Here is a 25352-nt window from a genome sequence, read left to right as displayed (position 1 = left end):
CCCTGCAACAGGAGCAAGACCGCTGCATGCTTCATTCCACACCCGCCCAGGCTGCAAGTCCCGCATGCAAGTAACCGCGGGACTTGAGAACTGTCTGAGGATAATTCTGAGATGCAGACCATGATTTTGTAGCACAAGCTAAAACCTGATACGAATCACCACAAGAAGCAAAAAGCGAACTGGACTGTTGAGTGCATGTACGCTATGCGGTTCTTGGAGTAAACTGCACCTTTGCATAATCAGTGCTCTGTTCCAGATTTGAGACCAGGGATTACAGACACTGGGGCACTCCAGAAGTAAGGGAGAGACTACCACAGGGTGTGGTACTTCAGGACTGCAAACAAGATTTCAATCCTGTGTGGGACTCCCCGAAGAGCACTATGTAGTATTATGTGATGCTGTATGATTAAAGTACTTTTTTATTCAAAAGATAACATTTGACCTGGGTAATATGTTATTATGACTGTTAGTTGACTGTCCTCCATGCACTACATCCTTGAGAAGTCTTTGGCTGCTCTTCCTTGCTACGCTGAGAGTCACGTGCCACACTTGACCCAGTTTTTATTCCGAGCCATAGTAGGATGAACCCCAGGGCATTGTTGTATGATGGACCCACGCATGTGATTATATCGCATGGCTTAACAACGTGGTCTTTACCACAACTACGTCTTCACCACAAAGGCATTTACAACAAATTTCATTGTAGAGGTATGGTTGGTAAAGGCATAGGTGTGGTAAAAATGACACCCCTGCCCTGAGCCCTAAAACCGGTCTCCAGCCCTAAAAACACCCCAGCTCCCCGCCCTGAGCCCTAAAAACGGCCCGACCCAGCCCTAAAAACACCCAAGCCCCCAACCCTAAAAACTACCATGACCCCCGCCCTGAGCCCTAAAATAGGGTGACCAGACGTCCCGGATTTCCCTGGACAGTCCCGGTGTTGGGAGTAGTGTCCCGGTGTCCCGACACTATCCCCCAAATTAAGAAAATGGCCCGGTTTTGTGTAGTACCTGCGTGTAGCAGAAAAATGTCTAGTTTTTTGGGTTTAGAGCCTGGATTGAGCATACCATTGGAGCCCTTTTTGCAGAAGGATAAGTGCAAAGTGAAGGGAAATCTATTAAAGAGACACATTTTCTCTCTTTTGATCTCCCTTCTCTATCTACAAAGGCTAGTTACCAGTGTGACCCTGCTCTGCCCTTTAAAGGGAGAAAGCCTTGAATGTGTACGCGCATGCGTGTGTGTGTGTGTCTGTGTGTTTGTGTATATATATATAAAACAAGCACCTTCGTTCCGCTCTGAACAGAAGAAAGGGACGCAGCTGGGCTTCATTTAGATGTTTATTTAGAGTTTTCGGCATGACCGGTTTCAGCAATTAGCCTTCCTCAAATGCCTCAGTCTGTCCCAGATTAGCCTGCACAAATGTTTATAGAGCTCGTCCCACTTGAATAGTGAAGGGCCCAGCTGCAACTCATAGAAGTGCTGAAGCCTCAGTAGCTCCAAGCCACGAACCACCGATATCACCATGCACTGCGCTGGAATCCTTTGAGCTGCAGTAGGAATCTCCGGCGGAAATACTGGGAACAAACATCCTTGTGTCCCCTACTTCCTAGCCTCCTCAAGCATTGGCACACATTAGATGCTTTTATTATATGGTGTCTCCAGCCTTTGTGCCAATGCGTGCGCAAATGTGATGGGCCACGGAAGGCATTTAAGAATGCAGCTCCCCTGAATGTAGAACCAAGAGACACCTCGGAATCCAATTCCAGTACAGATGCAGACCAATCTGGTGTATGATGGTGCGGACAATACAACTGCCCCCTCTGCTCGCAATCGTTTTTTAGAGGAATTCCAACTGATGCGGAATTTGCGACAACGGGGAGGACATGGCAAAACTCAAGCTACAAAATGACAAGACGCTGCAGAAAAACGAGAAGGGGCGGCTACAACAACTCAAGACCAAGATATTGCAGGTCAAACTCGCAGCAAGAAGGGGTTCAGGAGGTAAAGCCAATCCAAGATTTAACAATCATAAATCTTACTACTAAAAATCTGACGAAAGATCAACAACAGTATTGAAGAAAGGACTTACCTTCTGTCCAACAAAAAGATTTGAATACACTCAGACACGCATTGACCTTTACCTATTCACCTGAAAGTTAAAATTCCACAAATTCTTCAAACTAAAGGGACTACAACAGCAAGCTACTGGGCAGACATTTGCATCTATTCCTGGCACTACACATGCAACATCAACGGATGCCCTCACAGGTGACGCTACAAATTATGACCAGCCAGGATATTGAAGGCACACAGAGCATGACCCAAGACGTCTCTTGTATTACAAGCTTTGGCATTGAACAAAAATATTTCAGAACAAATTTTGGATCTAAATCAACCTATATACCTATGTCTCCATTTGATACCATTGACATGTTTGAGGAATATGTGAAGAAAGATTTGTTGGAATTAAGATCAAGTAAGCCAAGTAATCTAGAGAGCAATCTTACTAAAGGGCAACGCATTGCGCTAAAACAACTGGATAGTAAACCTGATCTGATCTGTAAGCCCTCTGATAAAGGAGGTAACGTAGTGTTAATGACTCGAGGAGATTATGTACAGGAGGCACTACGACAATTGTCAGATGAGAAATGCTACATTCCAATTTCTAAGGATGAATATATCAAGAGCATCAATGAATACCATGTGCTTATTCAAAAATGGGCGGATAGATACATGCTTGACGACAAAGAATTCACGTTTTTAACATGTCCACATCCTGTCACAGCAACATTTTACCACCTGCCTAAAGTTCACAAAGATGCTCTACGACAACCAGGACACCCAAAAGTGTCCTCGAAGGGCTGCCTAACTGAGGCTATGTCTCAATATATTGATTTCTTCTTGGGAGAGTTTGTAAGGATGTTACCCTCGTATATAAGAGACACTACCCACTTTATCAAAAATATCATGGATATACCTTGGGAACCAGACATGCTGATGATTGTCTTGGACATAACAAGTCTTTATACCTGTATTGAACATACCGAAGGAGTACATGCCTACAGTATTTTCTGAAAGGTAGATCATTACAATTCACAGAACACAATGCAATGCTGACTGAATTCACTTTATTTTGTTTAACTAATAACATTTTCTTGTTTAATAAGCAGCACTACCATCAGATACAGTGCACGGCGATGGGTACCTGCTTTGCCCCCATCTATGCAAACTTGTTCATTGGCTGGTGGGAGAAGCAGGTGGCCTGGGCCGAAAAATACAATCATTGGGTCAAATGTATCACCGCCTGGTATAGGTATAGCAACAACCTATTTATATTGTGGAAGGGTTCCATGCATGATGCAGAGAGCTACATTGCAGAACTGAATAATAACACCTTGAACCTTCACTTTAGTGGGCATTTAAGCTCCACAGAAGTTTCCTTCCTAGACCTGAAAGTGTGTGTAAGGGAAGGTAAGATTTGCACAACCCTTTTCAGGAAAGAAACAGCGTGAATTTCTGTTCTAGAAGGGTATAGTGGCCACCAGAAATCATTAAAGAATGGTGTACCTTATGGTGAGCTACGACGCTTGAAAAGAAATTGTACCCTGGAGAGTGACTTTCAGAATGAGGTTTCAGCAGCGATAGATAGATTCAGATTACGGGGCTACTGCCCGGATTTGCTGGCTAAAACTTTAGCTAAAGTAAATCACATCTTACGTCATTGCCTACTACGGAACAGGGAAAAGCCTAGCATTGTAGATAGGGAAACCTTTAGATTTATTACCACCTCTTCTAATGAAGCAGGCACACTGAGGAAAATATTGTGTCGTAATTGGAACATTCTGAAAACAGATGTGGTTATAGGAAACTCGCTTCCAGAATACCCACAGGTGGCATTCAGAAGAAGTAAATTCCTACAAGACACACTCGTGAAAAGTCACTATGAACCTATCCCTTTTGTTGCTCGCATCAGTACGCTAACAGGCTTTTTTCCTTGCTCTAAATGTAAGGCATGCAAACAGAGTACTAAGGTTTCAACATATAAAATCCCAGGCATGGAGAACCCTAGGGTCATTAATACATTTCTGAACTGCAATACTCTTTACTGCATGTACTGCTTGCTATGTCAAGGCGGCAAGCAGTACGTTGGGAGCACCATACACCCCACAAAGCAACGCATTTTAGAGCATGCAAGGGCAATTGTGAATAAGGATTTTACTTATCCCACAGCCAGGCATTTAGTTAAATCTAACAACAGTGACAGAAATCTATTGAAATGATTCTGTTTAGATCAGATACCAGCAAGTGACCAGGGAGGCAATTGAGGACTTAGATTAAGGCGCCTTGAATCTAGGTTTATAATTGACATGCAAACTACTTTCCCAAGTGGCTTAAACACAGAGGAAGAACTAGCTAGTCATTTGGGATAAGTGCTGGTGTCCTCAAGCGTTGCTGACTCTCCCAAGTAACTGCATGGTTATGTACTAGATACATCTTTTTGTAATTACAATGTGACTACCTCATGAGTACATTAATTTTTTAATTCAGGTAGGGTTGATGCATTACTGCTGCCTACCCTACATGGGACTCCTGTCAATTGTATATAGCTATATGTAGTATTTATTTTGTGGCTTCTATGATTATTTTTTCTCAAGGTATACCTCCACGCTAGTTCATTCTCACAGTGCATATTGAATATGATTGACTAAAGGTGCATGTTATGTTTTAATTAGCCCAACTATGGCTCAATTATGTAGCAGGTTTTTGAAATGTTGTAGCCCACTAATGAAGTATGGGATATATGATCAAGTATAATTTGGGCGATTAGCTTCAAAATGACACGTAATATTAACTCATTGATTTGTTGCACTATATTATAAATTAGTTATTGAGCAGTGGAGGCTTGACAAATATTTCTATAACTGTACGTTAGTGCCCTGATTTTGCCAATTGAGGGCTCAAATGTTTGAGGAAGCCATCTGTCTTGAAGCAAACCATGGATGGCTGAATACTATTATTGGGGACAACCTGATAGAGTATTGAATGCACATTAGCCCATTCAGGGCTCAATTTTGTGTTTAATTTTATGATTATGAGTTACTGCTTATGGATTGAAAGGAATGATTTACGTATGAATTATTTTATACAATGTGCAATATATTGTGACTAACCAGATACAAAAACAAAGAATTTTCTATGTTCCCTATATTGGTTTATACATACAAAGATGGCGCCTCCAGTGATAAACTGTTTTGGAGTCTGTTATTTATGTTTAGTTGTTGTGAACTGGAAGTTCTATGTGTGGAACCAGATATATTTATGTTGAACTACATGCACTTTGTAAACAGTGGGAAAAAGGCACGAAGCCGAAACGCGTCCTGTGTCTCATTCTCGGTAAATAAAATACAGAGTGGAAACCTTCAAAGAGTGAGGTCCCTTCATTTGCGCAGCGAAATGAAGTATTGAGCTGGATATATATATATATATATATTTTTTCCTTTACAATGCTCCCTTTCTCGGACCAGAAATCGAGGCGCACACCGGGGGAAATCTTCATAAGTTTAATCCCGCAAACAAAAAACACCCGACAGACGCGTTTCGGCTACACGCCTTCGTCAATGTCGGTGAGGTCAACAATTCATGTCATTTTATAACTTAAACAATAAAGTTTATCGCCATGAAAAAAGTGAAGCAGTTCCTTAGTGTTGTGAAAAGCAAAGAGGGGTAAGTGTGTCAGCTCTCTCTCAGTTTCCACAGGGGCCATCTTACAGTGTATATACAAATCATTCATTTCAGCCTGTTTGTACCCCTATGCAATCCTTATTTACACATATTTACACCATGTACAGTGAGCTAACTTTTTGGCATCTATGTACATAGATTTGATTGCTTAATACAGTTTTATATATTTACAGATTTTTTTTCTGTACATATTTACACTGTATGTGGAGATATTTTGAATATACATTCTCACAGGTGTTTTCCAGCATTCTCGCCCTGGATGGGCATATAATCCTAACAAATGTGCTCCATTCTCCTAAATCGTTGGTATTGATTGCTTGGGTTTCTCCTATCTAAAGATGGCTCCCCTTGTTTAATTTTAAATCTTTCCTTCCCCTTACATAGATACAACTTTTTTCCTGTGTGCACACTCCTACTCCCTTATGCAAATATCAATTTCTTTTTTGTTACAGTTTCAAGCAATGTGTATCCAAAGTTCCTCCTCATTGTTTAACCCTGTAGGACTCTTGGACTGCTATTCTATCATGTATTTCGATTCTAATTTCCGCAATTTTTTGATTCTGTCCCCACCCCTTTCATCCTTTGGGATATGGTCTATACAGAAAAATTTCAGAAGGTTGGGGTTGGATCTGTGGTGTTCCTGAAAGAGGCATGCCACTGGATATGTGGCATCGCGATTTTTAATAGCACGCATGTGCTCGAGCACCCTTTTCTATATATATATATTCCACCAATCTTTTGTTTCCAAAAGAACGGGTCGCACTCTCGTTAAAAGATTAAAGCAAGATTAATGTATTCTTCAATCCATTTCGATAAATCAGGAGAGGCGAAAAACCAACGCGTTTCGGTATTACAAATACCTTGCTCACGGTCAGATTCGAATGCGAATACTCTCGTTTTTTTCAAGTTCAAAATTGCATTACTTCATTTCCAATCCGGCGGAGCTAACCCCCTCCCAGATTTCTGGGAGATGTAGTCCCATCCGATTACTTAGTTTGCCGTGCATATTTCAATAAGTGGAAAAATAAGATTTATATGTGCAGTGAATTAAAAATACTATTTTTGTACACCATATCACTTGTTTTCAAGTTGTTCTTTCCATTTTAAACATTTATACACAATATTTAAATTACATTTCTTGTCCAATGGACCCATACGTTACACTTATACTTTATAGGCTAAATTTGTTTACAAGTCCCTCCAGTGGGTAGTTCTTACTCCATCACTGGGTATAGACTGTTTTCTTTTTCCAAATCTATCCCTCCAGTGGGAATCTTTAATCATGTATGCGTTGGGGCCCATTCTAGTGTACACTTGTTACATGGTGTGTTTTTATCTCTTTATTTTTGTTTTGCTTTTATAACTTGATTTCAGGGAGTTTTATTGTCGCATTAAATATGTATATACAGTTCCTCTGAATGATTAAGGCCATACAGAGTCATACTTCTAAACTTTAATATATGGCGAGATTCTTTTTGTCAAAGTATTTTCTCCCTGTTTCCTCCTCGTTCGTTTGTTTGTACAGTCTCTATTCCATATAATTTCAGAAACTTCCAGTCTCCATTGTGGTGGATTTCCATATGCTTTGCCACTGCATTATTTCTATCCTTGTTTACTGTGGCTCGTACGTGCTCAAGCACTCTTTTTTTCAGTTTGTAAATGGAGCTCCCCACGTATTTTAACAGCCATTAGAAGCAAACTGAGAATGTGGGAAAAACTCATGGGAACTTATAACTCTGAGAAAATATCTAGAGGTTCAGCGTGTACCCAGGGGATTAAGAATTATGTTAATGACCAGTCATCAAATGTCACAAATGATTTATTACAAGAGTGGGGCGAGCATACCCTAAATTCATCGTTGGGTTTGATTAAGATCTTGATCAAACATATGGAAATTTCACTACAAAAAATAAGCAGTTACTAGAAGTGGAAACGGAACTATTCTCTCAAAAACTAAATGTGGAGATGACAAAATTTAGGGATGAGTTGGAAGCCCAAATTGAAAAACACGAAGAAGTGGTGAGACAGCGGAAACATAGTAAGTTTATACGTGACACTATTGATTATGCCAAAGGACGGATATTTACTTTTGCACTCAAATTTGATCCATTTTAACAACAGCCAATGCAAAGTAATATGACAAGTGCATCTAGCAGTTTCTCTTCCCTGGGCTCTACAGATTTAAGTGGTGGAGAATTGGAAAATCAGGCGGAGAATGCCAAATTACGTTTTTTAGGGGATATACGCCTGGTTCTACAACAACGGCAATGGGAACAAAACCAAGCAGCACCACAGCGAGGAAGGGGAAGAGGATGACAATGGACCCCAAGAAATTGTGGCAAAGAGGAACAAGGTACAAGCGAATCATCAGAAAGGATATGGACAACAACAAGGAGCACCAGGCAAAGGAAGTAACAGCAACAGATGAGTTAAAAGTAATACATCTGTCAAAACGTGAAATATCCCCAGCAGAAACATCGCTCCTAAAACGAGGCATACATTTTTGTCCAATACAAAGAATGGATTTAGCCCAAATCAGGATAGATCCGTATCTATATATCAGAAAAATAAAACTGGCAACATTCTTTTTGGAGAATCAACACAAAAAATCAGTAGCACCTAAGGATAAACCAGTTTCAACACTACTGGTGAAAGAATCAAAGGACTTCCTAACATTACTAAATCTGAATGCGGAAAAAGGGGAAGACATCTCTCTCCAAACAGCATTCCCCCAACAAGGGGCAGGAGTAAGTGGAAAATGATCAAAATCTAAGTTCTATCCACAACTTGTTGCAGGTAATAAAATTTACATCTATCAGATAATCTAACAACAGCATAAAGAGAAGCATAAAGCATAAAGAGAAGCCCTGGATAATCTGGCAAATGACAACCAAGTAGAAATAAAAATAGCTGACAAGGGCAGAAATATAGTGATCTGGGATCGCGCCGCTTATACTATGGAGGCTCATCGTCAATTGTGGGATAACACATTTTATGAAAAGTTAAAAGCAGATCAACCATGACCATAAAAAAATTAATTGATGAAAAAATCAAATCTTGGATACAAAGAAACCTAATTAATGAGTAGGAAGGCAAATATCTAAATGTTGACTTCCCGGTGACTGCGACAATCTACTTTCACCCAAAATTACACAAGGACCCAAAAAGGCCACTTGGACGACCAATTTTGTCTGCGAATGGTTCTTTGTTGGACCCCATAGTGAACTACATAGATCACTTCCTCATCTCGTATGTAGCAGAACTCAGCTCATACATCAAGGACACAAGTGATCTTTTAAGAATTCTACAGAACACACCGTGGCAAAAGACATACCATCTGATCACGATGGATGTGGTTGCTTCATATACAAACATTGACAACACCTTAGGTTTGAAAGCATGTGACTACTTCCTACAAGAAAGAAACATACACTACAGTAATCATAATGAAATGTTAACTGAAATGATGTCATTATGTTTAACTATAAACATTTTTCTATTTGGCGAAGAAGTATACCGCCCAAGAAAATGGAACGGCAATGGGATTTTCTTTTAGTCCCAGTTATACCTGTCTAGTAATGGGATGGTGGGAGAAGGAGGTAGCGTGGAATCCAAGATACAATACATTTGTGGAAAAAATAGTCCGTTGGACACGATTTATAGATGACCTTTGATCGTCTGGGATGGAAGTGAAGGTGATTTCCAGGATTATTTCAATCAACTGAACACAAGTATAACCAACTTAAAATTCATGTATACTATCAGTAACAAAAGGGTCATGTTCCTTGACACGGAAATCTATATTAAAAACAACCAAATTGAAACTAAACTCTACCGAAAAATAACGGTTACAAATGCAACCTTAGAAGCTACAAGCTTCCACTAATCCTCCCTAATATCAAGTATCCCATATGGGAAATTTCTCCGTTTACAAAGAATATGTAGTGAGGAAGATGAGTGGGAAAAACACAGTACTATTACAACTGGACAATTCAAATCTAGAAAATACAATAAAAGTATTGTGAAGAGGTGTTGGATTAGAGCAAATGAAAAATGGGAAGAATGCCTCATCCTCAAAAAGCAGGAAAAACAAATGGAACCGGAACTCATAGGATTAATCACGGATTTTTCACAGGAATCCAAAGATTTAGCAAATATCTTGAGAAAAAAATTGGAAAATTTTGCAGCCAGATGAAACAATGGAAAAAATCATGGGACAGCACCGAATTATTACGTACCGTAGAGCCAAAAACCTAAAAGATCGACTAGTTCATAGTAACTTTAACCCCTTGGACGCTCATGACGAGCTCAGCTCGTCATGGAAATGCCATTCATTTCAATGGAAATTACATGGCAACGATGGAATAGGCCTTAGCATCCAGGTGGTTAAAGGCAAAAGGGAAAATGGAAACTGGCTAAAAACAAAGGGATTTGTCAGATGTTATAGCTGCGAGATGTGCCAAATTACAAAGCCGTTGACAATGATATGGAAGATCCGGGAACTAATATAACCTGTAAAAGCCAATGCGTAGTTTATGTGATCGAATGTCCTTGTATGTTAAAATACATGGGGAGCACCAGTGTGAACTGAAATGCGACCCGTTCTTTTGGAACAGAAGGATTGGTGGAATTGACAGCGGTTTGGTTCAGCCACAGGGGTTCCGCACCTAATCGAGTACCAAGGAAGATAGTTGCAGGAGAACCAAGTTCGGATGGATATATATATATATATATATATATATATATATATATATATATATATATATCCGTAATACTTTTGTCGATTAACAGAAAGTACTCGAGCCCAAATCCATTAAGCATGGTTTATTCAAAACATGTGGCAAACAAACGCCCAACGCGTTTCGGTTCAGCCACACCTTGGCCACGGGTCAAGGACAGTTTGTGACATCATAGCCATATAGTGCACTAACAACAAACTAGATCTGATAAGGGTGGGAATGTTGTGATTTGGCCAAAACAGATGTACCTTAATGAAGGAAAGAGACAACTGGAGGATGCTGAAAGTTACACTGTCAGTAACAGATTATGTTATGACAAGAGTAATGAACTGTATAAATCCCAATTGCTGAAATGGAAATGGAAACAAGAGAAACTGCTATCTGGTGATGAGTACAAATACTTAAAATGTGCATATACCAAACTTGCGGCAATGTACTTATTGCCCAAGATACATAAAGATAGCCACATTCCACCTAGGTGACCTATTGTGACATCGATAGGGAGTACATACGAGAACACATCAACGTATAGTGATTACTTTCTGCGCCCACTTGTACAAGCTCTTCCATCTTATGTGCAAGATACTAGAGATTTTCTGAGATTGCTTCAAAATGTAAGTTGGGAAGAGGGTATGCTACTGATGACACTTGATGTCAATAGCTTATAAACTTGTATACCACACGATTTAGGGATGAAGGCTAATCAATATATTTTGACACAACACCATTTAGCCTATCTCAGACATACTAAAATGTTTTTTGAGTATTGTAGGAGAATAGGATCTGCTTACTATGGTTACCCCCACTTTTTGCTGGTGTTTCACTGTTTTTCAACTTTAGTCTGGCTGGGGCCCTGCTAACCAGGACCCTAGCCTAGCTGCTACCTCTCTAAATTGTTTGCATGTCCATTAGGTACATTCCAGATTGGTTACTGGGCTACCCTTATGAGTCCCTAGTATATGGTACCTTAGGTACAAAGGGCATAGGTACCCAAGAGGCCTACCAGGAGCTGAAGCATGTATTATGTCACCCATGGGAAGCCTTCCAAAATGACACCACAGGTCTTTTACTGCAGCCTGGGTAAGGTGGTGCATGCACCCCTTAATAAGATATAGGTTACCTATATCTACCTTTAATCACTGACACATAAACCTATAAGTCACTTTTTTGGCAAGCCGTATCAATCCTGAAGGCAGAGTGCTTGGTTTTGTGTGAGAGGGTGCCCATGCATGAGCAGGACCCCTCTGCAGCTTTCGGAATCTATTCTCTGTAGCTGTTCTGTGACATATACTCTTAAGTGCATAATAACCTCGCGGTTAATGCTAACTTTGGAATGGCTGCATGGAAACATGTTGTGTTTGATGTCAAACACTTTGGAATCCTACCCCCCCACCAGTCCTGGCGGCGGGGGTAGAACCCCACCCTTCTAGAGGGAGAGACATGTACACACTGACCTAACCGGTAATAGTTTAAAAAGCCCTAGCATCACAAAATGGAGGCTGCAGCCACAGACACGAGTCTGACCTCCTGCTGCTGGACGAAACTCCGGCAGGGGAGGCCGGGACAATAGGTTTCCTGTCACAGGGAGGTGTAACCACCTTCCAGACAGGCTTTAGTGTATTGGGGTTGGGTGGGTGTATTCAGAGAATGCTTTTCAGACAGTGCTGGGGGCACACTTGGTGTCCCTGTGAATATCCCAGTTCAAACCGGTTGCAGGGGCACTCAGCCCCTGCTCTGGCGTGAAACTGGGCAAAGGGAAAGGGGTGTAGCCACCCTCCTCCCTGGATCCTCCCATAGGTGGGTCCCCAGAGTATGTCCAACCCCCTAACTTAGTATAAGTATGGGACCCTAGTCTTTAGGACTTCAGATTACACCTGGACGAAACTCTGCAACATATATCCTGGAACTCTGACATTCTACATCGACTAGAAGACGGAAGAATCTCCCTTGGGGTCAAGGAGTTACTCCCCTGTTCAAACAGGCACCAAAGAAGCATCTTGCCGGTCTGCATTTCCAAGGCTCCCACTGGATCCCGACGGATTTGCGACTCAGGACATGGACTTCCAGACTTCTCAGAGGCCAAAACGAGATCCCATTAAAGCTGAGACCCACTGCCCTCATGAGTGACATGGGACCAAAACTCCTGGACACCGTGCACATTTGCTAGTGCATCGACTTCCTGAGCTCTCCCAAAGTTGTGCATTGGTCTACTTGTAGTCCAAGTCCCGAGCACCATCTGCACCGAAGATTGTGCGCCTACACTCCATGCGTGTTCTGTGATTCTGCTTCTAGCATTTCTGCTCGAGGCCCCTTCGCGATCCCTGGTTTGTCGACTGCTGGGTCTCCACAAAAGTAACTCTTCTGTTTCTTGGCTTCCCTTGTTGCTTCAAATGTGCCCTGACTCCCTTCGAAAGGGTGAGTCCCTTAGACCTTGCTGGTCTGCATCGAAGCCAATCTCTGCTTTCTGCGTGGGTTGCTGTTGCCAGCTTGAATCCAGCTCCTGGTCATAGTCGACACCTCATGGTCCTCGTGGCTGAAGAGTCAAGCTTCACCTTCTTCATCTGAAATCACCTGACATCGGTTGGCATCTTCTCATTGCCTTCCTGGTCACTGGCAAGTGACCCAGATTCTGTCCCCTCGGCTTTCAGGTTCTTCAGATCTCCGATTCACCCTTGGATCCACCCGGACATTTTCCACTTGGTCACCTGCAGCATTTCTCATCAACTCACCATTGAAATCAACGACGAAATCTGACACGAAAAGACACCTATGCACCCGGCTTCCCTGTGTGAGATAACTCGAGTACCCCAGTGCTCCCGTGGGTGTTGACTCTAGAACCTCCTAGTTCTAAAGTGGTTTGCTCCATGTCCTTTTCTAAGTGTCCTTAATCTGTAATTTTCCAACCGCGACTTTCCCCTTAGAAGTTAATGGTGATTTGCTGCTATGTTTAGACACTGCACGCGTCCCCCGTGGGTCCCCTGTGTCACTACCTTGGGTGGTTATTGATGGCCCCAGTGGTTCTAAAGGCTTTAGGCCTTGTATGTATGTTAGTCGTGGTTCTTATACCACTTTCTTAATATATGGTTTGGTACACCCCAAGGTCTCAACGTATATTGTGCTAATTTACTATGTGCTAAATAAGTTTACTGAATTTACTTTTGCCTCTAGCCTCATAAAGAGACTAGAGGGGTGTGTTTAGAATAAATACATATATTTTATATGTATACCTGGTGTGGTTCTCCTTTCATTTGGTCATTCATGAGATTATAGACTGGTAAAATAAGCTGCTTTACATTCCTTCAAGAGTTGTCTTTAAACCTACCATCAATAAGTGTCGTTTGGAATGGTGGAAGGTGCCCACTAGTACAGTGGACAGCATATACCAGGCCAACTTCTCACAAGTATGATGCAGACATGACTATCTAACAACTACTTCTTGTTTGACCATCTCATCTATTGCCAAACCCAGGGAACAGCACTGGGAACCTGCTTTGCCCATAGCTATGCAGGGTTGTACCTTGTCTGGTGGGAGGAGCAGGTGGCTATTAACATAGTAGCCTTTACCCACAACGCCATCCTCTGGGCAAGGTATATAGATGATGTTTTCTGTATTTGGAGAGGGACGGAAGAAGAAGCTGTGCAGTTTGTAGTCACATTGAACGACAATGAATGTCATTTAAAATTCACCAGTACAGTACACAGGGACACCATTGAACTCTTGGATGTGGAAGTAAAGGTACAGGGTGACAAATTAGAAAGCAGGTTGTTTTGTAAAGTAACTGCTGGAAACAGCTTGCTACATGCTAAAAGCTGTCATCAAAAGAACTTGATTAACAATATATCTTACGGGGAGCTCTTGAGTGCTAAATGAAAATGTAGCTCAGAACAGGCCTTCAACAAGAAATGTTAAACATGAGGAATAGATTTCTGGAAAGAATTTATTCCAGTAAAGTTATCAATCAAGCATGAAAAAAATAATGAAGAATAATAGAGCAGACACATTAAAAGAGAAAATAGAAGATCTGAATACGGAGGAAACCTTAAGATTCATAACCTCGTATAATAACCAGTCATTGGAGGTCAGGAAGTGTTTGAAGAAATATTGGTATGTTTTAAATACAGATTCAACACTAAAAAAACATGTTGGAGGGCAACCAAAAATAACTTTTCGAAAATGCACTGCCTTAAAGGACATACTTTGTAGCAGTACATTGCAACAAGAAAAGGATCCCAGTCTGATACAGGTTTTTTTTACATGCAATTCATGCATGGCGTGTAAAAACAGTGCAAATCGCAAAGAGATCAAGCTGTCTAAAGAACACAAACCCTTCAGTATCGCCAAACAACTTACGTGCAAATCAGACTACTGTGTGTATGTACTTAGCTGTCCTTGTTCATTAATATACATAGGCTGCCCTATTCACCAGGTCAAGAAGCAAATGTTGGAGCATATGGGGGCTAATGCAAATGAGGATAGGCAATATCCTGTCGCCAGACATTTTAAAGAGTTTCATGATAAAAAGATCAGTCTCTTATGTTTCTGTGCCCTAGTAAGCATCCCCCAATCAGAGAGAGGAGGTAACAGAGTAAGGGAACTGAGACGTCTGGAATCCAAAATGATTATTAAATATGGTACAGTTCACCCTATGGGATTAAATAAGGACGAAGAGATGCCTGTTCATTTGGGCTAAATGTTTTAATGAATTCTTCAATTGACCAATTCGATCCGTTGTTTAATGATATTTATAACATATATATCGCTAGCCATGTTTGTGTTTTTACTTCACACTGTTCGATATTGATTGCACTGTTTTGTAGGAGACAAAACTATCCGCATACCATGTGAAAGAAATGCAAAAGAGTTTCTGATATCGCATTCAAGTTTAGGTTTCGGTTTCCGGCCAGCACCATGACTGGCTAGGACGTGACTCTCTGGAGCTCCGGCTGGCTGCCTAAATATCCGTCACTAATACCATTCCAAACCACACCAATCTGATACCGGAGGTGCCCCTGACCGGCCTGACCTGGGGGAGCACACCGTTTCGTGGAACTGGCCACAGATGACAGCGCGGCGCCGACTGGAAGGCGAACCCCCCGAGAGCCCTGTGGTCCTCAAGATGGCGGCGGCATAAGCGAGGGTCCGCGATCGGCGCTGCCCGGGACCCCCCGACCCGAGGGACTCACACTGGCTTGTGGCGCCGCTTCCTGGCTCGTCTGCAGGTGACCATACGGCGATCCGGACCCATTGGGAGCCGTGGCGGGGGTGTCGGGAGGCCCCGCCGGGTCCGGTACCCTTTACCAACATGGCGGCGGTCCCGGCGCTGAGGAGCTGAGGCCGTCCTGGAGATCGCCGCGCGCGCGAATCCTGTGGAGCACCAGTCGCGGAGGTGGGAACGGCTTGGTGGACCCCGAGGGCAGTAGAGACTGTTGCGGTGAGCCTCCTGACGGCCTCTGACTGCCGGCGCCTTAACCAACATGGCGGCCGTTATCGCAGGGTAGTGTGTGGCGCTCTGAGGTGTGCTGGCCGGCTGCCGCCCGCCCTTCTGCAGTGGGGAAATCAACACCACCTGAGGCTGGAACTGCTTAGGGGGGGAGCCATCTAGGAATGGGGAGCCCCGCGGGGGGGGGTAAGGACGCCGGTGAGAGTCGCTCCTGGGGGTACGGAAAGGGAGTGCCCAGAACTATCCAACGGACTTATGAGGGCCTGTTGACGCTCCGAAGCAGCCCCCCCCCCTCTGGCAAGGTGGCTTCCCATCGTGCGCCCGCCTGCCCTTGCTATTACCTGGCCCGGGAGCGGGACCCACCGCCGTGATCCACGGGACTGCTAGAGGTGGCCAACAGACAACAGCGGAGACAGACGGTCCTTCCTGCCGCCACCCGCCGGAGATCCAGCTAGCTGGACAAACGAGAAGGAGACCCCGCGTCCCGTGTGAACAGCGAGCTGAGGCTCCTTCACCCGACACCCTTGGACAGACGCGGAGCTGGCGGAACATCCTCCAGGCTGTGGGTGGCGCCCGGGACGTGGGGTCCTCGCGGTCCGCCCAAGATACTCGACGACCTGACCCAGCGAGCTATGGGGAAGAGAGATATCCCACCGAAAGTGCCCAAACAGGGGACCATGGACAATTTCACTGCCCTGCGCACGGCGCCGGTGGGCCCCCACGACACGTCAGGTGCGCGCTCGGACACCGCGCTGCTGATGGAGGCCATCCAAGCCTCGCGAACAGATATTCAGGAGTCTAGAGCTGCCCTGGAAGTAAAAATAGGAGAAGTATGTTCGGAGGTGACGCTTCTGCGACAGGACTTCCGGAACCTATCCGACAGGGTTAACTCTGCAGAGACGCGGATGGGTGAGGCGGAAGACTCGATCACTACCCTGCGCAAGGACATGGCGGAGCTGCAGGCATCCCATCGCCAACTTCTATGGAAGGTCGACGACGCTGAAAACAGAGCACGGCGGAACAACCTCCGCTTTGTTGGCTTTAGAGAGGGAATTGAGAAAACTGATATGGTCTCCTTCCTACGCACGTGGCTCACGAAGACCTTCCAGACGGTGCAATTCTCCCCCTGCTTCATTATTGAGAGGGCACATAGGGCCCTCCTGGCGAAACCTCCGGAGGGAGCAAGACCGCGACCAGTCATAGCACGCTTTCTTAATTTCGCCGACAGGGACCTTATCCTGAGAGAGGCGAGGAAACTGGGCGAGATACGTCTGGAAAATGCTCATATCAAGGTCTTTCCGGACTACAGTCAGGAGGTGCAGAAACAACGCCGCGCCTTCGACTCCGTGAAGGCGAAACTCAGAGACTTAAAGATCACGTATATGCTCCTCTTCCCAGCAAAACTTAAGGTGATATACAAGGAACAGTCACTTTTCTTCACCCACCCGGAGGACGCCTGGCAATGGCTGGAGGAACGCCCGATCCTAAACAGCAGGGAAAGAGTCAGCCGAGACACGTCAGAAAGATCCCTACGTAGTGCAACCAACTGGGAATTACCGAAAGCACAAAGGCTGAGACTGTCGAGAAGGTCGAGGAGGCAAATCCAGACGACACCCTACCATGGCCGTGATATGGGACCTTCGCGGAAAGGGCGTTCGGCCTCGCCGACAGGTACTGCCGGGACGGGCTCACGATTTGCTGGACTACGATCGACTGCGCGTTTGGAGGACGGAGATGAAGATGATCTGGTGGGCCGTACGTCTGGAGAGGAGGAAGTAGATGAAGGAAGTCAATCCGCACACCCTCTGGTGGAAGAGATTCGAGTGATGGAACAGGACTTCTCTAGACACCTAAGTGCGCCTGAATCAGAGACGCAAGACTCCAAATCATGAACTGCCGGGATGTGGACCACTGAGTGTACGTGGTGGGGCACAGATGTCCCCACGGTGACACGCTCTTTGAACGGCGGTGTGCTTGGGCCATGGGAATGGCAGCCAGACAGTGGAGAGCACGCAAGTTGACACGCTTCCTTGTTTTACAAGTTTTCTTGTTCTTTGATTCTTTGTTACCTGGGTGCTTGATAGGGAGGGTGTTTGTGGGTGGGCGACAGGCCTACTCTTACGGAAAGTTATGTCCTGTACAAGGATAAGACTGGAAGGGGAGGGAGGTGGGGAGTGGGGTGGGAGAGGGGGTACTCAAGTTTGTTCGGATGATGGTCCGGGGGGGAAAGTAGGGGGGGTATAATTTCACTGAAATCATGCAGCAACGCACACTGAGCTCACGCATCACCTACACATGCCAGGGCCAGGCTACATGCAGCTACCACGTAATCCAATGGCAAGTACCGTAGACACTCCACGAGGGGGAGATAGTAGATTGAGCATCCTGACATGGAATGTCAATGGTCTGGGTTCTAAAATCAAAAGAGGCCTGGTGAACGCTTACATTAAGAGGGTGGACCCAGACTTTACCTTCCTGCAAGAAACACACCTCAAGGGTACCCAGTGCGCCTTTATCGCTCGGGGGAGACACAGGGTTTTAGCACATGCGGGATATACCTCTGACTCTAGAGGGGTGGCAGTCCTCGTTAAAAAAGCCTCCCCATTCTGCATTACCCGCACCTGGCTTGACCCACAAGGAACATACGCCGGAGTCCAGGGCACCTGGAACAGACGCACCTACACGCTTGTCTCGGTCTATGCACCACCCAAACTGCAGCCCCGTACACTCACAGCGCTTACCCATATACTCTTAGAGACCTCTGATACGATACAAGTGGTGGGAGGAGACTTTAACGATGTTATGAACACCGGACGCAACAGATCTGGTGACATGACTAGAGGCGATCACCAGACCACACTCTGCAGCCAGATGTCCGCCATAGGCCTTACAGACATCTGGAGGTGGCTTCACCCGACACAACAGGCATACTCATACTACTCGGGGGCGCACAAGGTGTTCTCGCGACTCGACTACATTTTTATGTCCCGCCAATACCTGAGAGCAGACGATATTGCAGAATACAGGGCCAGGGGCATATCGGATCACTCGCCATTGTATGTGAGAGTAGGACGGGACCAGGGTAGACACACGGGATCTTGGGGTCTGGCGGCCTGGGATTTGCAAAACGCGACCATACTTAGAGGCATCCGGGCTGACATTAAGGTATATCTGGCAGAAAATGAGGGTACGGTAGACTCAAGTGTTACTCTGTGGGAAGCCCTGAAGCCGGTACTTAGGGACAGGATCAATTCTAGGTTGGGTGAAGAAAGACGGAGACTCCAGGATGAGGCGGCCGCCCTGGAACAGGCTATCCTAGAGAGGGAAAGGGACTATTTGGCCCAAAAAAACGCCGAGACCCTTAGAAGGCTTCTAGATGCTCAGAAACAATACAGGGAACTGGTAACCGACGAAGCGAAGACCCACTCCCTTGCCACCCTTCACAGGCTGTACGACGTGGGGGACAAGTCGGGGAAGCTCCTGGCGTGGCTCAGCTGGAAAGAACGGGCGGCGAGGTGGATTGACAGTGTAAAAGCCAGAGATGGCGATACGGTCAACACCGATGCGGAGATAGCCGAAACTTTCGCCACGCATTTTGAAGCATTCTATGCAGCCCGTGATCTTGCTACTCAAGAGGAGGCACTACAGTATTTGGATGCTGCAGTCCTGCCGACCCTGCCCCCCGAGTCCATGGAAGCCCTAGAGGCGGACATAACGGTAGATGACATCACCGAGGCCATTGCCAGATTGAGACCGGGCAAAACCCCGGGCCCTAATGGCTTCCCGGCAGAGCTCTTTAAGCGAGCTGCGGACCTACTGTCACGTCACCTTGGGGGCCTCTTTGCCGGTGCCTTTGAGGAGAGAGCGCTACCCCCTGACCTAGCTAGGGCTACGATTGTCCCAATCTATAAAGAGGGCAAACCACGAGAGAGTTGCGCCTCATACCGACTCATCTCCCTACTGAATACGGAAGTGAAACTGTTAGCCACCATCTTGGCAGCCCGCTTGAGATCAGTTATTTCAGGTCTGGTTCATCTAGACCAATCTGGCTTCTTACCAGATAGAGCCACTAAATTGAACCTTAGAAGAACCCATAACTGGCTACAAGAAGTACGGGACCGCAGCGACCCCCATTGGTTCCTCTCCCTGGATGCCGAAAAGGCATTTGATGCGGTGCTCTGGCCCTTCCTCTTTGCAGTTTTACGTAAGTTCGGTTTCGGGCCGAATTTCATTCAGTGGGTACGGCTCCTCTACACTGCCCCGAAAGCCAGGGTACGGGTGAACGGGACACTATCGCGCGAGTTTCAGATTCAGAGAGGCACTCGACAGGGGTGCCCCTTGTCCCCCCTCCTGTTCACGCTCACAATAGAGGTGCTCGCCGCCAGGATCCGGCAAAACAATGACATTCGCGGTTTTATGAGCAGCGACGCTGACTCGATGCCAGAAAAAATCTCGCTATACGCAGACGATGTCCTGCTCTATGTAACCGAACCGGAAACCTCGATCCCAGAGCTCTTCCGAGAAATAGAACGCTACGGCGGGATGACCGGACACAAAATTAACTGGCACAAATCAGTACTCTATGACCCCGGGGGTCGCAACCGATGGGGGAGCTTACCAGAAAACCTACTGACAACCACCGAGGGTTTCCAATACCTCGGGATCTATATTACCGTGAGTGAGACCCTCTCCTTCTGTAGAAACTTAGAACGGATCATACTTAACGCGGTGGCAGATATGAACCGGTGGAGACAGCTCCCGCTGACGCTCCTGGGCAGGGCGGCCATGTATAAAATGGTCACATTGCCGAAATTTCTATATGCTTTGCAAAATGAATACTATCCGATACCGGCATCGGTCTTTCACAAGATCCATGCGGACCTGCGATCCTTCCTCTGGCTAGGTAAGCATGCCAGGGTGGCTTTGTCCACGCTCCAGAGGCATCAGTACAGTGGTGGGATATCACTTCCTAACCTAGAGGCCTATTACTGGGCAGAACATCTACCGCCAATAAACGATTGGCTCCATGCCCCGGCGGACCACCCAACATACGCTCTGGAAAGAGCGAAAATGTCGTCCAAAAACTTACTATGCTTTTTTTATGGAACCTTTAGAAGAACTTCCCTCCTCCCGGCCACGGCCGTCACACTATCCGCATGGACGAAAGCCAATCGTCGCATGGGGTGGGATAAGAAGCCCACACGACAAACGCCATTGTGGCACTGCCAGTGGTTGACGGAACTTCACAAACTGCGAGGTTTCCAAAGATGGGACGACATTGGCATCTCTACTATAGGGGATGTAATTGCCAAGGGGGAGTTCACATCTTTCCAGGTACTTAAGTCAGACTTCGGGCTCCATGACACACAACAGTTTTAATATATACAACTACGGCACGCCTGGAAGGCCCAAAATATCGCAATCATAGATATTCCTGAATACGCACCTCTGGAGGGGAGGCTCCTTCAAGAGCAGATAACGGAAAAGGTGGTCTCCCTGACATATAAAACGTTAACTAACCATATGCTGGGGATCTGGCAAAGCTCAGGGCCACCTGGGAGGCGGAGGTAGGCGAGATGGAGGACTTGGACTGGGACACCGTACTGATGCATCCCCGGGAGGTGGCAATCAAGTCCCGACTGCGACTGATTCAGTTGAAGGTACTCCATAGAACCTACTATGACAGACAGCGACTATGCAGAATGGGGAAAGTAGAGGACCCGAGTTGCCTTAGATGTCATCAAGGAGTAGGGGATTTCTACCACACGATATGGTCTTGCAAAGTCATACAAACATATTGGACCCAGGTGTTCAAAGAATTAGAGGAGATCCTAGAGGCCTCGATCCCACAGGATCGCAAACTAGCACTGTTGGGCATGACCAACGAGGTGGATCTGACACGTCCCCTTCTTATATTTCTGGTCCTAGCACTGGTAGTGGCGAAAAGGGACATTGCAAAGCACTAGGGAGCGCCGGACCCCCCAGACCTGGAGGAATGGAGAAGAGGGCTTGATCTCTACATGGCAGCCGAAAGGGTAACCTATAAGGCCAGGGGATGTCCCAAAAAATTCCGCAGAGTTTGGTCTAAGGGGAAACACTACCATGGGCTGGATGGGGGGCTGTGAGGGAGGGCTTCCCTGGATGGGTGTGGGACGGGTTATCAGGACGAATGGGTCACTGACACTGAGATGGTGTCAAACACTACTGCACTTGTGGACTATCGTAAGATACCTGCGATTTGTGATTCAGAACTGTGAAGGGCATCACTGGCACGGGAGGAGGGGAGTGGGTGGGGAAGTGTGGCTACTGCAGAGTTTTGTATGTAATCTGATGGAAGTAAATACCCTGTGTTTTATTGTTCATGGGGGGGGGTTTCAGCAAAAGAGAAAAATGCAGATGCGCGGAGTGCCCCTTGAATGCTCAGACATGTATATTGGTTTGCACAAACAAAAGGAATCCACTAGATTGGGTTCGGTGATCCCTACAGTGGTGGGGAGCAACCAGTGTTGTTTAAATACCCCTCACACACCAAAAGGCCCCTTGGTGTCATGCTTCATCATCGGGGTCTTTGCAAACCTCTACGGAATGCGGCGTGCTGCGACTCATGACTACGTAGGAGCACTGAAAGTGAACTATGTGTTGGTGTGTGTGGGGTGGTAGAATGTGAGTGGTGAGGTGAAAGTGAAAGCTAAAAAATACCTGGCTCGTAGGTAAACAAAAACTTTATTGAGTCCTCGGCTGGTATTATTAAAAAGTGCAGGCGAGGTTGTGCTCTACTGATTAGGGTAAGGCAACCTCAAAAGTGCGTCAACATGTTTCGGAGTAGAGGACTCCTTCTTCAGGACAAGAATGTGCACTAGTTATCCTCGCCTTACTCACATGTATATGTAGATGTCAAAGTGTGCTCTACAAAAATAATTTATGGTGAAATGTACCTATCTGTTTTATTAAAGGTCAAAAGTCCGTTGCGCCCAATTGGCGATATACTGAACCTGTGAAAGAACAAAAGGTCATATAAACCATAGTGTAAAATACATGTTTATGAAAAACTGTGTAAATACACAGAAGGGTAACACGGAACCAAAAATAAGGTCCAGGAACCCTAGGAAGGAAAATCGAAAAACACATACAAACACATAGACTAGGACACACATTAATTGTCTTAGAAGATCTCCATCTGGTTCCATAAGATGAAAAAATGGAATTAATATCACACAGTTATCAACAGGTGCACATTGCTTACTTATAGTAATGAGCTAAGTAGCCTCATGAGCCAAGAGCGTGGTATTGGGGGTCTTCTGTTCTGCCTAATGTGGCAACCTATGAGGTATTAAAGGAACCGAGTTTTAGGATCAAAGGCAGTCGATCCCGATTGATTTATGCAAACATACATCCCGACATACACACTCACGGTTACAGCGTGGCTTGGTTGGCTCTCATCCCCTCAACGCGGCTCCGACGAAGTGTCGGTCCAGTTTGAAACAAACCCCTTATATAGTGCCTCAAAGGTTACTAATTATCCCTTAATTGGAAAAGGAAAAAGCCCAAACATGGACCTAACCCTTAAGTTCTGACCCGGTTCTGCGCGGGCTTACTGGGTATGTCCAAAGTAACCCGAGTATGTGCGAAGGTGAGACACTAGCCGCAAGCGCATGCGCAAAGCGGTAGTGTCTGCGAAGACGTTCAGGCTGCAGCAGGGAGTTAGCAGCTACTCGCGCATGCGCGAGTGAGACGTCCCGGTTTATTGCCTATCTTAATCTTATCTGAATTTTCTGTGTATATTCAGTGTATATTCAGTATTTCCTGTATTGATTTGACATTATTACTTAAATCACAAAGTATTTTGATGACATAATTTTTGATTGTGATATGGCCTCTTTATCAATCCTTCAAAATGGATGCCGTTTTTCTTGCCTTTCGCTATGCATTGTGATATGTAGTCCTACATCTATTTTGTTGTAAGTGCACTATATGGTTATGATTTCACAAACTGTCCTTGACCCGTGACCAAGGTGCGGCGGCACCGAAACACGTCAGGCATTTGTTTGCCGCTTGATTTGAATAAACCACGCTTTATGGATTTGGGCTCGAGTACTTTGTTTTAATCGACAACATTATTAGGGACATGTAAAGAGGTTCGCGACATCACTTGAGCCCGCCACTGTGAATGAGAGGCAGAGAGACTCGCGAGTTCATTTGGGCATATATATATATATATATATATATATATATATATTTCTATATATATATATATATAGATATATATATATATATCCAGAGGATCGTCACATTGCGAGCTCGCGCTGCCAGTTCAAAACAATGACGAAGAGCAGACCCTTTAATAGCTGGTGCAAAGTGCTTTTTATTTCATTAGTGCCAGCGCGTCCGCCATGACGCGTTCGCCTCGAAAAGAAGCTTGCTCACATGACATACTGCAAGCCAGGAAGGCAGACTTTTAAAGTGGCAGTGCAAAGTAGCAAGTTGTAAACATAGACAAAGTACTGTGCAAATATACGCAATGAAATAAATAATTAAATATGATATAATAATAATAATAATAATCCACATTTGTATAGCGCACAATCACTCGTTAGGGTCTCTAGGCGCTGGGGGCCGTCGGGAAGGATAAGCAAGCTATTGCCCAGAGTCGCATGGTGCTGGGCTAACCTGCCGCCGGACCCGGGGATCGAACCCTGATCCCCAGATTCCAGCGTCAGTCGCCCTGGCCGCGGCGCCACACCTCTCATGTGTAAACAAGGCATATAGCAGCATAGTGGGACACAATAGATATAAAACATGATTGTTATATCCAAAAATAGAGCCGTGTGTAGAAAATTCATAAAAGCCATAATGGCTCTTACCAAATGAGAACTTTCATTCCTACCTACACATCTTTATATGTGGGGCCAAAAAATACATGACATAACCCCTCTATCTACAGGCCCAATTACAGATAGCTGCTGCACAATACCAATATTTATATTAAATTACTGCATAAGGTCATAGCTAAAAATCGCCACTGTCACATACATTCTCCAATTGCATTTAGGCCAAGTGGCCATATTGCTGGTTCTTGTCTCCCCAACTGGTTAAAGTGCCAAGTATGATGAGCAAAGTGCAAAAAAAATTAGTGCGAAAATGTGCAGATAATATAAAAGACAAACAGATCATAAAAACATGTATTTCATGAGTAACTTAAACTTGCTCAGCCACAATCTATATTAAAAAATTGGGATCCTGCAACAGGCACCTACTTCCTGGATGAATCCTAAATGCAGGTATGGAGATCCTCCCTGTCATTTAATCCATTTGGATTCTTAGTGTTCAGCTCCAATATATATCTCGTCTCCAGGAGATGGAGTTTGGCCTCTCGGTCACCTCCTCTCCTGAAGGCTGCCACTGTATCAATGACATAATATTGGAGCTGACCTGG

The sequence above is a fragment of the Lissotriton helveticus genome, chromosome 5_1 (assembly GCF_964261635.1).
Source record: "Lissotriton helveticus chromosome 5_1, aLisHel1.1, whole genome shotgun sequence".
In the NCBI taxonomy this organism is placed as follows: Eukaryota; Metazoa; Chordata; class Amphibia; order Caudata; family Salamandridae; genus Lissotriton; species Lissotriton helveticus.
The sequence above is the reverse complement of the archived record's forward strand: the minus strand, read 5'-3'. Positions refer to the sequence as shown.